Source organism: Bufo gargarizans, chromosome 5 (assembly GCF_014858855.1).
Source record: "Bufo gargarizans isolate SCDJY-AF-19 chromosome 5, ASM1485885v1, whole genome shotgun sequence".
NCBI classification, from domain to species: domain Eukaryota; kingdom Metazoa; phylum Chordata; class Amphibia; order Anura; family Bufonidae; genus Bufo; species Bufo gargarizans.
The window spans coordinates 409,702,971-409,718,216 of NC_058084.1; the positions used below are offsets into that span (position 1 = coordinate 409,702,971).

At 39.9% G+C, this 15,246-nt stretch overlaps 1 protein-coding gene across 1 annotated transcript in view; it reads left to right on the forward strand.

The window, feature by feature from the left end:
- DPP6 (dipeptidyl peptidase like 6) overlaps positions 1-15,246 on the forward strand; it is a 1,705,234-nt gene that overhangs the window by 608,616 nt on the left and 1,081,372 nt on the right. The gene's annotated exons all lie outside the window — the stretch shown is intronic.

The window sequence follows — 15,246 nt, forward strand, 5'->3', positions numbered from 1 at the left end:
GCCATATTGAGGTCCACTGTTTGTTAGTAACTCTCTGCACTGATGGGTTGATTTTGAGTGGAGAACCTCCTTCTATGATGTCTGTATGCCCTAACAAGGCACATATCAACAGGTTATCAAGATGAAACAACCATTAGCGGAGAAGGGGATTACTAATCTTACTAATGCATTAACTGGGGCCAAAGGAGTTTCAGTACCTTTTTGAACAGTCCATGCTGACTATACAACAATTGTGCCAAATATATGACATTGAACTATTTCACAAACAAGAACCTGGTATCACACAAGATGAATTCCCAACATGGAAATGTCCTAACTGACCAAAGCTTTGATTTTCTCATAGAAAGGACAGTTATTTTACCCCTTACTATATGATTAGTGACAATGGATCTAAGGCTAGTGGCTAATATCCATTACTTCCTGTGCCCCACAGATTGCACTCATGCAAATTTCTGGAATATGGATTTATGAAAAGAACATCTCTTTGCACATTTCTGTTGGCTCACATTATAATTACTTCGCTCAAAGCTTCAAATAATTGTTTTTGGTAGAAGTTAGCTTGACATAGAGGTGGCATTTTCTGTTACTTTCTGAATGTCCTAATTGGAATATTTATATTTGAAAGGTTTTGTGTGCTCGATGTAACTGTTAAAATATAGTATAACTCTAATTATAACTCTTTTCATGGCGATTCACATCTATGATGAAACTTGGTTTTATCAAAGAAGAAGTTGCTTATGTTATCTTCAAAAATAGTACTGTTCAGTGACTGTTACTGATCGCTGTGTGTTCTGCAGCTAATTATTAAGGGAAATGTTATAATTAAAGCATAGACAGTATTTTAGTGGTAATCTTCTGGATAAACACTCTCCAGGATTTAATAGGAAGGCAATACAGTTTTCATATTAATTCATACTAAGCCATTTACTACAAAATTCATCCCTTTAAAGCCTCATGCACACAATCATATTTTTCATCAGTGTGATCTCCATATTTTTTGTGGATAGCACACCACATTGCTATGTGGCCATGTACACATTTGTATTTTATGCAGATCTGTGTGGCCGTTCCACAATTTATAGAACATGTCCTGTTCTTGTCTGTTTGTGAAATACGATCAAAGCTGTATGCATAAAGCCTCACACTAAGTTCCCAGATTCATACCCAATGCCAGTTACCATTGAGATCACTCAGAAATACAGATGTATTCTTCCTTACCTTTTCACTTGGCTTAACATACCCCGAGATGTGTGATGTGAAAAGATGAGCTTTGTAAAATTTGATTTACTCTCTATTTATCCTATATGTGTCTATGTATGGCCACCTAATGGTTGTCACAAACACTTATGGTCTATCAAAACTTTTGCTAACATGTTAAGTTGTTATGTTAGCAATTAGCAAATTAGTGAAGACAAATTTTCGTTTAATGGCTATAATCTTCAGAATAGATCATCAATATATGGTTGGTGGGGTGGGGGGGGGTCCAACCCAGTGGCATAATTTAATGGACACAGGTATGTTATGTAAACATGAATATGTCACTTAAAGGAATGGTTCATGCACACAACTGTTTTATAGCTCCTTAAATTCTCAAAGTTCTATTGACCTAGAATATGGTACCCATAGATTTCTATAGCACCATACTGTACCTCTACTGTTGTCTCCAGTTTCATACAGAGTCATAAAGGAACATATTTATGAAACTGTCTAAATCAGGGCTGCCAAGCTGTTGCAAAACTACAACTCCCATCATGCCTGGGCAGTCTACAGTTACTAGGGCATCCTGGGAGTGGCAGTTTTGCAATAACTGGAGGGTCGCAGGTTGAGCTTCCCTGGTCTAAATCATAAACTGTCTTTATTGGCCATAGAAACCAATCAGAGCCCATATTTATTTTGGCAAGAGCACTCTAAGAAGTCAAAGCTGTGTTGTGATCAGTGCTATGGACAAAAACGTTTTTTTCCAAAAAATTTTATGCTATATTAAAATCATAGGACCCTAAAGTTTGTGAGACAAATTGCAAATCTGTTGTAATCGGTGATGTTTGGCTTCACCTGATAAATCATGACCCTGATTAAGAGGAAGATCCTAATATATTCCAATTTTCTGGCATTGAATGAGTTGATCCTCTCATAATGGGATATTGGGAGGAAGTCTCTTTAAGAATGTGCATTAGTGTTGTAGCGATCTTTATTTTCTGGATTAAAGTTGACTGTACTGTTCTGCAGAGCACCACCAGTGAAGGTCCTAGATAATTGAAGTTTCCCCATGTGATGAATGGCATTGGCTTTGCTATCCTCATTTATTCTTATTTGTTGGCTGATTGTGTGGTGAAGCTAACCTTAGACACATACTGTACATTAGGAGATATTACCTAAGTATATGCCAGAAGTTCACCAAAATATCTAATATATAAAGAATGTTGTATGTTAGTGTGAAGCATGCTGTGATAGAGAAGGATCCAAGTTTAGCATACCTATAGTGTGCATTCATTGGCATTATATAATTGTGATGAGGGTTGAGCGAATCGAAGTACCCGAAGTGGACTTCAAAATGAATTTCAGGAAAAATTTGATTTGCTATGAGGCCGAATTTCCTTGCATGGGGGCCAAAAGTTAAATTAATGATACTCACCTCATCCACTTGATCATGGGGAGGCCGCCTGTTCATGTCTTAATTGAAGAAAACCCGCCAAAGGATCTGCGGAGGGTGTGAAGTTGTCGCCACATGATCACGCTCGGCGCGCACTGCGATGTCATCAGTGATTAAATCACCATGCGTGGCCACCAGCGTGATCACATGGTGACGTTAACACACTCGTCGTAAGTCCTTTGGTGGATTTTCTTCAATCAAGACGAGAGCCGACAGCCTCCCCTTGATCAAGTGGATTAGGTGAGTAGAATTTTATTTTATTTAACACCAGATTAACCCTTGAGGAAATTAATGTGAGTCTCTGATGCATCAAACGTGGCATCTGAGGGGTTAAATGATGGGAGGCAGCGCATTCGCTGTTCCCCATCAATACGCCTGCTCCATACAACAGATAGTGATTCGCGACTAAGTAATTCATAACTAATCGAATGTCTTGACGAAGTTCGGCGAAGCTGCAAAATCGAATTTTTCAAAACTTTGCTCATCTGTAATTGTGATACCAGAGAATTTTCGCTTTGTACTATTTATCTGATGAAAGAACTGGGGCTGTGTGCATTTCCATATATTCAGTACAGTGTCGGCTTACGGCTGAATAATAAAATGAAAAGACAAGTTTGGATTGCTGCTTTAAGAGATGTTAATTAAACTTCATTATGGTTTTCTTAAAACGTGAAATTAATTTCCTTAGAAATTGCCATAAGTCTTTTGTACTCCTATTATATGAGGTACTTTGAGAAATGCAAATAATCATATGAAAAGGATGATGGAATATGTTTTGAACAATGGGACAATTCACAAAGCGATTACATTGTAAAGAGATAAAACAAATAATCTGTTAATGAATATTATTTTTGGAAAACAAAATTGAAGTGCAGCATAATAGAACTAAATATCTTCCTTATAGTAATACACCGAAAGAGGAAATCATAGTCACATTCTGGCAGCTCTGAATTATTTATTTCTCATTATAAGAAAAGCAGAAAAGCTCTTCATAGTTTGCATAACTAATATATATATATATATATATATATATATATATATATATATATATATATATACACAGTATATATATAATTTGTAACATGCTTATTTTACTTCTGGCTTCTTCTTAGGTTAAAATATTGCTTTAACTTATTTTTATTTCTAGGCTAGTTCATTGTTGGATAGTTTAAGAAGACCTATCCTTTTCCTTATTACCAAAATAATGTCAATTCACAATATGGCCATTTTTGTAGCTAAGATAGGATCGGCTTACACTGTATCATGGATCCATCCACAAGGCATTAGACTGTTAGGTTAGTCAACAATCTGTAAATTAGTAGACAGTCCAGAAAAATAGAGGACTTTTTCTAATCTTGTTGAAAACAATGGATGTTTTCCATGTGTGCAGCTTCTTGTTATTATGAGTATGGTTGCTTACAGTTGTAGACATATATTAATTATAATCAAAGTTAGCAAAGTGGAATTTGATCAGAATTTCAGGAAAAATTATATTTGCCACAAACCCAAATTTTTTGGGTAACAAATCATTTTTTCCTGAAATGGTGGTAAAAAAAACAACATACTCGCTTCGCCATTTGATTGCGGCCATCTTAATTCAAGAAAACTTTCTAATTCTGTCACCAAGTCATCATGCTGGGCCGGTGCAGTAACTTTGTCAGTGATAACGACACTGTGCCAACTAGTGTGATGATATGGTAACGTCATCACAACAGCGTGAGCGAGAATTGGCATGTTCTCTTCAATCAAGATGCTGCAACAGCCTCTCCGCGATCAAACGGATGAGGTGAGTATGTAGTAACCTCATGATAGGCTGAATGTGACTCTCAGATGCTGCAATCAGTGCTGAACGTGGCATATGAGGGGTTATATGACGGGAGGTGGTGTGATCGCCATTTCCGTCATTGTGCCCGCTCCATACAATGAAATGCCATTCGTTATAAAGTAATTCATAACAAATCAAATTTCTTGTCGGAGTTCGGCGAAGCAGCCTTATTGAATTTTTAAAACTTCGCTCATCTCTAATTAGAATCTATATGATTAGAGATAAGCAGATAAATTAGAATGAATCAGAATTTGAGTGATCCAGATAGAATCAAGTCAAAATCGAATCAGATGGCCAATTTAGTTGAATCAGACCTGAATCAACTTTACAGAAATTTGTTCATCTCTATTTATGGTCCCTTCTGATTTTAACAGCGCCCATTAAATTTTCCAGAAAAAGTAAAAAATTAGGTTGTCAAACGTATTATGGCTGTAAACAATGTCCAAGTTGTACAGAACAGTAGTGCAGCACTTTTACATGTGGAGGAGACATTAATGTACCTCTTTATGCCTTCTCATATATCGGTGTATTTCCCGAGAGACTGCATATGTGTGGTGTCACACTCCAGTTAGTGTAGTATGTAGCTATCCTCCCTTGGAAGCATAGTGTACATCATGGATGTCAAACTCATGGCCCTCCAGATGTTACAAAACTACAACTCCCATCATTCCCTGATAGCTGTAGTATGCCCAGGCATGATGGGAGTTGTAGTTTTGCAACAGCTGGAGGGCCACGAGTTTGACATCCCTGGTGTACATTATTGGTTACTATAGCTTTGCAAGTTCATCTATATAGAGAAATAGACTGCAGAAGTCAAATAAAGAGATACTGTAAATTATATACACAAATTTGTCATCTTTACAGTATAATTGACTTTAGAACGTTTTACACTTGAGTATTTTGTATCAGTATTTAAAGGAGTTATCTCATGTGAAAAATGTAAATAAGACTTCATATAGAATATAACACCCTCTTTCTAACAAAGCCAGAACCAGCCCTGAACCTCACATGGATCCAAAGTTCTCCCCATTCATTGCTCTGCTAGATTTATACCAAGCTGACAGCTCAAGGGGAGTGTCTTTTCTGCTGCAGCTAAGGGGGCGTGTCTGTGCTCTCCCTATCACAGCTCAGGAGGCGTGTCTCAGCTCTCCTTATCACAGCTCAGGAGACAGTTGAAGGATGAAACAGAGCATGTGCGGCCTTCTTGGTGAGCAGGTCAAAGAAATAAGAAATAAAGAAACAGCAGGTGGCGCTATACATATACATTTCATTGAATAACTCAGTTGCTGTGCTAATTTTTCAATTAAATGCAATTACAAATGTATTCAGAGCCAGGTGCTGGTTTGAAAACTGTAGAATATTTTTCATGGGACAATCCCTTCAAGCCGAAACTAGGAGTCACATAAGCAGATTAAAAGTATCACTGAAAGATTTACACTTCGTCCATGTAGTAGACCCAATCCTTGTTTTGTCTTACTAATAGTATTACTGACCAGAATGCATCCATGAAAAGGTTTTATCTTGTAACTTCATAGGGATTTTGTCAACTGTCTACTCTCCACTTCATCCCACCAAACCCACCATCACAACATATAATGCACTGAAACCCAACACTTAAGTTTGCCATATACATTAGATAATTGCCGGCTGAACCAAACAATTTCAGTGGCACTGGCCGACCATATAATGTGTACAATGCCAAAATATCCAATCATTTCTTCTTGAGCCGTGTGTGCATGTGTATGGAGAGGTTGAGAGGGATATCTGTCCATAAACAGATACCTTAAAGGCTATGAACATCTTTGGGGACATTTTTTATAATTGCATTTTACTCATTGTGGGCTAGAAATCATTTTTTCAATTGGTCTTTATAAAAAAAAAGAATCTGCAGTTTTTGTTGTAGGTTTCAGTCTTTCTGCAGACTGTTACTTTCTGTTTTACACAGAGTCTCGTCATGTTGCTATTCTGATGGCTAGATGCATAGCCCATATTCTGGACTCCTGACAGCTCGTAAACACTCATTATAGCTCAATTGTTATCAAACTAATATGTTTATTAGCTGTCAGGAATTCAAAGTTAAGGGCTACACACAAACCTCTCCAACTGCAACATGAAGGGACTCAATGTGAAAGAGAAAGTGAAAGTCTGCAGATAGACTGAAACTTAACCCTGTACAACAAAAACTGCTGAAAAACAATTATATAAAGCTGAGTGTATGTATGTATGTATGTGTGTGTATGTATATCCGCTAAAGTAATCGGTACCATCGCATTTACAATCACAAAATTTGGCACACAGGTACATCAGGTGTCGGGAAAGATTTTAAACCGGGTCTCAGCTCTCTAGCACATACCGTTCCTAAGATATTCCCCAAAAAATAGATTAGCCAATAGAAGCCTGATCACAGGACCCTTATCAGCCAATAGAAGCTCGCAGACCCTTAATCTTAAAACCAGGTTTCCATAACAAACCAGCCATTTTTCTTCACTGCTGTAGGTCAGCTTTAAAGGAAATCTGTCACCAGGATAATTGCTATTGAAGTAAAGCCATGGCCTAATAGCACTTATTTCCAGATGTGCCTTTGTTCTAGAAATAAAATGTTTTTATCCTCTGAAAATCCAGTTTATTTGGTATGCAAATGAGCCAGTAAGGTGCCTAGAGGGGCGTCATTGTTGCAGGAAGGAGCCTAGACACACCTCCTGCCACAATGTGTCCACCCACCCCTCCTACATCACATACAAGCCATAACTCTGCCCCCCTTCTATCAGCATAAGGGCGGGCTTGGGCACTAGCAGGATGATTTTTTGGGCTCCTTCCTGCAAGAATTACGACCCTCTGGGGACCTTACTGGCTCAGTTGCATACAAAATAAACTAGATTTTCAGAAGATAGAAAACGAGGGGAGTAACAATCTCAGTCTCAGAGGGTGGGACTGCGACCGGGCCCGGCGGAGGGAGGTTGCCCTCTGCGCTCACATGTAACGCGGGCCGGCATTTTTACTTTACTTAATGCCGAGCCCCGTCAGAGCGCTCCTCACCTGCATGATATGCACTTCTCCAGTCTCTAGTCCTCCAGCATCAGGCCCCGACTCTGCCAATGTGTGACTAGTTTTAGTGTGGCAGCACCGGAGCCTTATGCTGGAGGCCTAGAGACTGGAGAAGTGTATATCATTCATGTGAGGAGCGCTCTGATGGGGCCCTGCATTAAGTACAGTGAAAATTCCAGGCCCCATTATATGAAGACTGTGGGCAGTCGGGGACACTACAAGGGGCTGTGGGAAGCACTAATGGGACAGTGGGTAACACTACTGGGGACATTACTGCGGGCAGTGGGGGACACTACTAGGGGCTGTAGATGGCACTAATGGGGTAGTAGGCGACACTACTGGGTAGAGATGGCCTTGCGGTTCGCCCAGCGGTCGGTTCGCGGTGAACTTTGCGCGTTCTCGATTTGCCGAACATACGAACATATGGAGATATTCGCGTCCGCAATATTCTTTTTCATTGTGAAGAGCTTTGACCCATGACACATCCATCAGGTTGTACAGGACAGCCAATTGAGATGTTTCAGCCCATGGACCTACCCCCTACCTTATAAATTGACCCGATCTGGCCGCCATTTTACATTCAGTCTTTTGTCAGTGTAGGGAAAGGTTGCTGGTTGGAGCAGGGACAGACTATTAGGGACAAAAACGCTATCAAATAGGTCCACAAAAGTCCTTTTAAGGACTGGTACAGGTGTACAATTGATAGGTGTGACATACTGAGGGGTGTAATACACTTATAATATACTTTCTAACATAGAAAGTATAATATTGTGCATTTCTATAGTTGTGTGCGGTTCTGCTACGATTTTGCAGCTACACATGGTGCCAAACGCTATTAGGACAAATAATTTCTACTGGTGTGATTTACCAGTTGCCCCCCAAAAAAACTGATAGAAGCAGGGTGTTATATACCAATAATATACTTTCTATATAGTGCATTTGGGTACTGCAGCATTTGTTTGCTGTTTTGCTGCATTCCCTCTGCTACACACATTGCTAAACAGTATTGGAAAAAATAATTATAACTGGTGTGATATACCAGTCGCCCCCCAAAAAAACTGATTGAAGTGGGGTGTTATATACCAATATACTTTCTTTATAGTGCATTTGGGTACTGTATAGTGCATTTGCGCATGCGCATACGTGAAAATTATATTGCCGATATTTCGCATTGAAAAAAATAATAAATGGAGATCGCAAATTCGAATAATACATCTGGTATGTCACTGTCCATGTTTTGGGACTATCTGTGCACTTCTAGTAATTATTTCTTGGCTGCAAATATGAGCTGAAGGTTTTTAAAGTTCGCCTGCCATTAAAATGAATGGGTTCTGCCGCGAACTTGCGGTTTGCGAGTATTTGATCGCGTTTGGTACACCAGCGGGGTACTGTGAGGTCACTATTAAGTCAGCAGGGTACTGTAAGGTCACAGTTAAAGGAGTGGGGTACTTTGGCACTCAGTGTTAAAGGGGCAGTCCATGTGGAGGTCTCTGTTAAGGAGGACTGGAATGGTGGAGATCATAGTTAAGTGGACTGTAACCTATGGTCAGTGTTAAGGGGCGAGTGCTGCAGAGGTCACTGTCAAGGGGGTGGGCCCCTGTGGAGGTCACTGTCAAGGGGGTGGGGTGCTGTGGAACTCACTGTGAAAGGGGCAGGCTGCTGTGAAGGTAAAAAAAAAGGGTGTGTGCTGCTGTGGAGGTCCCATTTTAAGGAGATGTGGTCCTGTGTGGTCCCAATGTTATATGTTGAAAAGCCTTTAGTGTAGTGTAGCCTTTAGTGTGACTCTGTTTGCCCAGGCAAACCAGATGCAGAACAGCGTGAGAGTGATAAGAGGGGTCGCACATGGCTTGCATACACTACATGCCTCCAACATAATTCTTGGATCTCTACATGCAAATAATGTGCTGTAAATTGCGAGAGGGGCATAGTTGGAGACATTGAGTTCACAAAAGATACAGAGCAGCAGAGTTCAGCCACCTCTATTTGCTTCCCACTGTTTACTGCTCCTGAATTAAAATTGGGGCAACCAGCTTCAGACTCCTCTGATGTGTATGCCTACAGAGTACTTTTTGTTATGGCTTTGCACAGGGAGCAAGAATGTTAAGCACAATTCTGATGGAACTCCTGATCTTAAGAAACTGGACTTGGACTCCAAAGCAGAGGCTCTCCTGTCATGTTTTGTGTGTTGTGGAGATCGAATGTAGACGGAGCAGATAAAAACACATAAATATTTTCCACTTACCGAAGCTGCTTGATTTAGCCCCTTAAGGACTCACGCCTTAGGCTACTTTCACATTAGCTTTCGGGGCTCCGCTTGTGAGTTCCATTTGAAGGCTCTCACAAGCAGCTCCGAATGGATCCGTTCAGCCCTAATGCATTCTGAGTGGATGCGGATCTGCTCAGACTGCATCAGTCTGGCACCGTCTGTCCTCTGCTCCGCTCAGCAGGCGGACACCCGAACACCGCTTGCAGCGTTCGGGTGTCCGCCTGGCCGTGTGGAGGTAAATGGATCCGTCCAGAGTTAAAAAGGAAGTCAATGGGGGCGAATCCATTCGAAGGTGACACAATATGGTGCATTTTTCAAACGGATCCGCCCCCCATTGACTTTCAATGTAAAGTCTGGACGGATCCGTCTGAATACTAATTGTACTTAGACTTTTTTAGTAAAATATAATGCAAACGGTTCAGTCTGAACGGATACCATCGTTTGCATTATAGGAGCGGATCCGTCTGTACAAATACCAGACAGATCCGCTCCGAACGCAAGTGTGAAAGTAGCCTAACATGTATGGCGCTGGTGGCCGTGACTTAAGGACCAGCACCATACATGTACGGTGGGCTGATACAGCGCAGGGGTCTGGCAGTCACTGATAACATAAATATCTTCAACTTACTCAAGCTGCTTGATTTAATTGTGAATATATGGTAAAGGCAAAGTCTGCTGGTGTGTTGTCAGCAGCGTCTTCATTATGCTTGCTGCTGGACCCACGAAGATGTTATTCAGTCCATAAAACAAAAGGAGGTCTACAATAATCCATCAATTTTCCCTTAAAAATCTGTTTCACATAAAAAAAATCAACAATGAAAGGATAATGGAATTCGGTTCATTCGGTTATTGTTCTGACGGATCAGAGGAAGGGAAAATAATCTGTGAGATCAACACAAACTTACTGCTGACACCTTCTTCACTCTGCCGGGGTGGGGGGGGGCAGAGTGAAGAAGGTGTCAGCAGTAAGTTTGGCTCTCAGCAGCCAGGAAATAGCTGTTTTTTTTACGTGTTTCGCCACAAATAAATTCAGATCGAACCAATTTTTTTTAAAAAAATTCAAAGAACAAGCAAATAGAATTTTTGAAAAATTTGCTCATCTCTACTATATACCTATTTAGTGATGAGCTGCAGGGGTAATATTCGAATTTGCAATATTTTGCGAATATTTTGGAGGAATCATGCCTTCAGATGGAAAAAAATGACGAATATAAAAAAAATAAAACGAATATATAACACTATATTGAATATTGTGCTATATATTTGTTTTTTAGAATATTCGTCATTTTTTTCCATCTGAATTCATGATTCCTCCAAAATATTAATTCAATTGCTATTTGTGCCAATGACTCATTGGCCCACAAGCAAGAAGCAGGGAGGAATCATGTGTTCAAATGGAAAAAATTACGAATATTCTAAAAACTAATATATAACACTATATTCTAAATATTCACAAATTCTCGAAGTTGCAATGTTCAAGATAAAAATTTGCTTTTTGAATATTCGCGCTCAACACTATGCAGGGAATATCAAACAATTGTATATGATGCAGACTCCCTGCAGATGTAATTTGACTGACTGTCTTTACAAAGAATATATAATTAATTACCCTTTAAATGTATCCTCCATTTGTGTTTGCTTGGGTGCCATATGAATTTTACCCACACACTATATGAACATTATCTACTAAAAATAAGACCCCCCCCCCCCAATGTTTGATGAAAATAGATGACAGCTGATTTCATGAGTTTTAATACCGAGGCAGTTCTGTGTAGCCCAAGTTGTACATCTTGTATATAGTAAAGTACAGTTTCCAGTTGAACTAGTTCTGGTTACTCGATTACTATGAATCTATGATGTAAAATAACACTCTCTCTTGATTTTGACTATATTCTCGCTTGTTATATTATTAGTTGTTTTTTTATTTTCTTGATTGCATTGCTTATGAGATTAGTGGTACCATATGGCCCCATTGAGAAACAAGCTGCTTGTGATTTAAAGGAGCATTGGAAAGAGTAATAGTGTACGTTCAGCCTTCCAGAAGGTCAGTGAGTGAATAAATTTGTAAGCAGACACAATCTGTACAGGATTATCTTATAAAGCGTGTATTCTAGTTTTCCCAGTAAGTAGGCATTTATACATTACCTCTCTTTCCTGGAATATCACAGCTATTACATAGATAAATGATACATAAAGGCTATTTTTACTCTTTGTCCTACAGAGCGATCTCTAGTTTTGTCTAAAACCTTAAACTTGACCAAGCTATAAAAAATAAAGGCTTTTTCTGGGGAAAATTACTATTTAAAGGTGTCATCCCACAAAAAGTATTACTATGCAATGAATGGGGCATTGCAAATGAAGAATTTTTGCAAAATATATGCAATAAAAATCTTTTTTCTGTTTTTATGTGCAGAACATTTTCCTCTCTGACAGCAGGGGTCTGTTTATCCTTCTGGTTCACCTACTCCTGCATTCAGAGATGGACTAACATGCTCAGTAGTTTCTCTGCTCCCTTCCTTCTTTCAGTGCAGGCGTAGTGATCTAAGGCTGGGTTCACACCTGAGCATTTTACAGCGCGTAGGAACAACAGGCAAGAACCAATGATTCCCTATGGGAATGGTTCTCACCTGAGCGTTTTACAGCGCGTACGATCGCGCTGTAAAACGCCCAACGCACCAAGAAGTACAGGAGCTTCTTTGGTGCGTCTTGTCGCACGTTCCCGTACATAGACTTCCGGGAACGCGCGACAATGGGCGTTCACTTGTTCCGGAGCCGCGATTGTAAACGCGCATACAATCGCGCATACAGAGCTCTCCATCCCATAGGTGTGAACGCAGCGTTATAGAAAAGCAGGTGAATCAGCCAAAGGACCTTATATTCATTCATCCCTACTTCTAGCTTCATATAAATGTATAGTTATATCTCTCTAGACACTGAAAAGGTTAAAGAAACACTCCTACAAAAATGTATATTCTCTGACCTGCTAGAAAGGTACACTGCTGCCCATAATTATTCATACCCCTGGCAAATTTTGACTTAAAGTTACTTTTATTCAACCAGCAAGTATTTTTTTGACGGGAAAGGACATAGGTGTCTCCCAAAAGATAATACAACGATGTACAAGAGGCATTATTGTGGAAAAAAAACATTTCTCAGCTTTTATTTACATTTGAGCAAAAAGTGTCCAGTCCAAAACGATTCATACAATAATCAATAGAAAAGCCTTTATTGGCTATTACAGCAATCAAACGCTTCCTATAATTGCAGACCAGCTTTTTGCATGTCTCCACAGGTATTTTTGCCCATTCATCTTTAGCAATGAGCTCAAAATCTTTCAGGTTGGAGGGTATTCTTGCCATCACCCTGATCTTTAGCTCCCTCCACAGATTCTTAATTGGATTCAAGTCTGGACTCTGGCTGGGTCACTCCAAAACGTTAATGTTGTTGTCTGCTAACTATTTCTTCACCACTTTTGCTGTGTGTTTTGGGTCATTGTCATGCTGGAATGTCCACTGGTGCCCAAGGCCAAGTTTCTCTACAGACTGCCTAATGTTGTCGTTGAGAATCCTCATGTATTGCTCTTTTTTCATGGTGTCGTTTACTGTGATTAGGTTCCCTGGTCTATTGGCTGAAAAACGCCCCCAAAGCATTAATTTCCCACCACCATGTTTGACAGTGGGGATGGTGTTCTTTGGGTTAAAGGCTTCTCCTTTTTTTACGCCAAATGAAGGAAACATCATAGTGAACAATACATTTTTGTTTCATCTGACAATAACACAGAAGACCAGAAGTCTTCTTCTTTGTCCAGATGAGATTTTGCAAAGGCCAAGCGAGCTTTTGTGTGCCTTATTACTTGCTGGTTGAATAAAAGTAACTTTAAGTCAAAATTTGCCAGGGGTATGAATAATTATGGGCAGCACTGTACATGATGTATTCTGTAGTGAATGTTCATCAGTGACTGTATTTGTGAGTTATAACCTCCATTCTGATCCTCAGCTGTGTCATGTGACCAACTCTCTGATATCCAACTGACACAGGACAGGAAGTCAGTTACTCCCATAGGAATACATAGAGAAACTGGCTTCCTGTCCACACATGAGATGCTGTGTTATTTGGAACGTCTGATTGTTGGTCACATGACACGGCTGAGGAACAGAAGGGAGGTTATAACTCATAAATACAGTAACTGTCGAGACGAGTACATTCTCTACAGATTACATCTGTATTTTTCGAACAGGTCAGAGAATAAAAATGTTTGTGGGAGTGCTGCTTTAAATAGGGGAGGAATTACTTACTACTTGTAACGTTGGGGTTATGTGTGAGGAACTAAAATATTAATATTAATAATTTTTCTATGAAGGGGAAAGGGTTAGCAAGAGAAAATTGCAATGCATCCTGGGAAATACAGGCTCTTGATAAGCTGCTGCCCACCATAGAAACAGAAGAAAGTCCTCCAGATATGTGATAAAAAAAGAGTTTGAAATTCACACGATAAGGCTACATTCACACGACCGTGGTTTTGGCTCCACATCCGTTCCGCAATTTTGCGGAACGGGTGCGGACCCACTCATTTCAAAGGGGCCACAAAAGATCTGTTCCACGGTCCCACGAAAAAGATAGAGCATGTCTTATCCTTGTCCACAATCATGGACAAGAATAGGCATTTCTATCATAGGGCTGGCTATATTCACTCGGCCAGTATCCGTGTTTTGCAAATCCGCAATTTGCGGACCACAAAACACATACGGTCGTATGATTGTAGCCTAACCCTTTTTAAGTCTTATCACCATTTCACCACCACTGCTGTTTGGGGGTTTTGGCCACTCTTCACAGAGTTTGCCTAACATTGTATTGCCCATAGGAACCAAATAAGGCTATTTTCACACTCGCGTTTTGTGCGGATCCGTCTTGTATCTGGACAGATGGATCTGCACCAATAATCCAAATGCTTGTATCTGTTAATAACAGATCCGTTTGCATTATTCATTAAAAAAAAGTCTAAGTCAAATCGGATCCGTCTTGAGTTACATTGAAACGCAGCCAAATTGAGACATTCTGAACGGATCCTTATCCATTCAGAATGCATTGGGGCCAAACTGATCCGTTTTGGACCGCTTGTGGAAGCCCTGAAACGGATCTCACAAGCAGACCCAGAAACGCCAGTGTGAAAGTAGCTTTACACATAACCCTATCTTCCATAGAGACGTCATGCTGACAGAGTAGTTGGCGACATATTGTTCCTAAAAGTGGTGCCCAATTACTCAAATCATTGACCAGACGATTTGACAGTGAACTGAAAGGATATATGTCATATATCATAAATGGATTCTTGGGGATTAGGTTTCAGGGAGGCAACACTTGATAACATTTGTACTGCTTCTCTTCAGCATAATATGGCAAGTAGATAGTTCTGTATTAGTGTTGAGCGCGAATATTCAAATAGCGAATTTTAATCTCGAA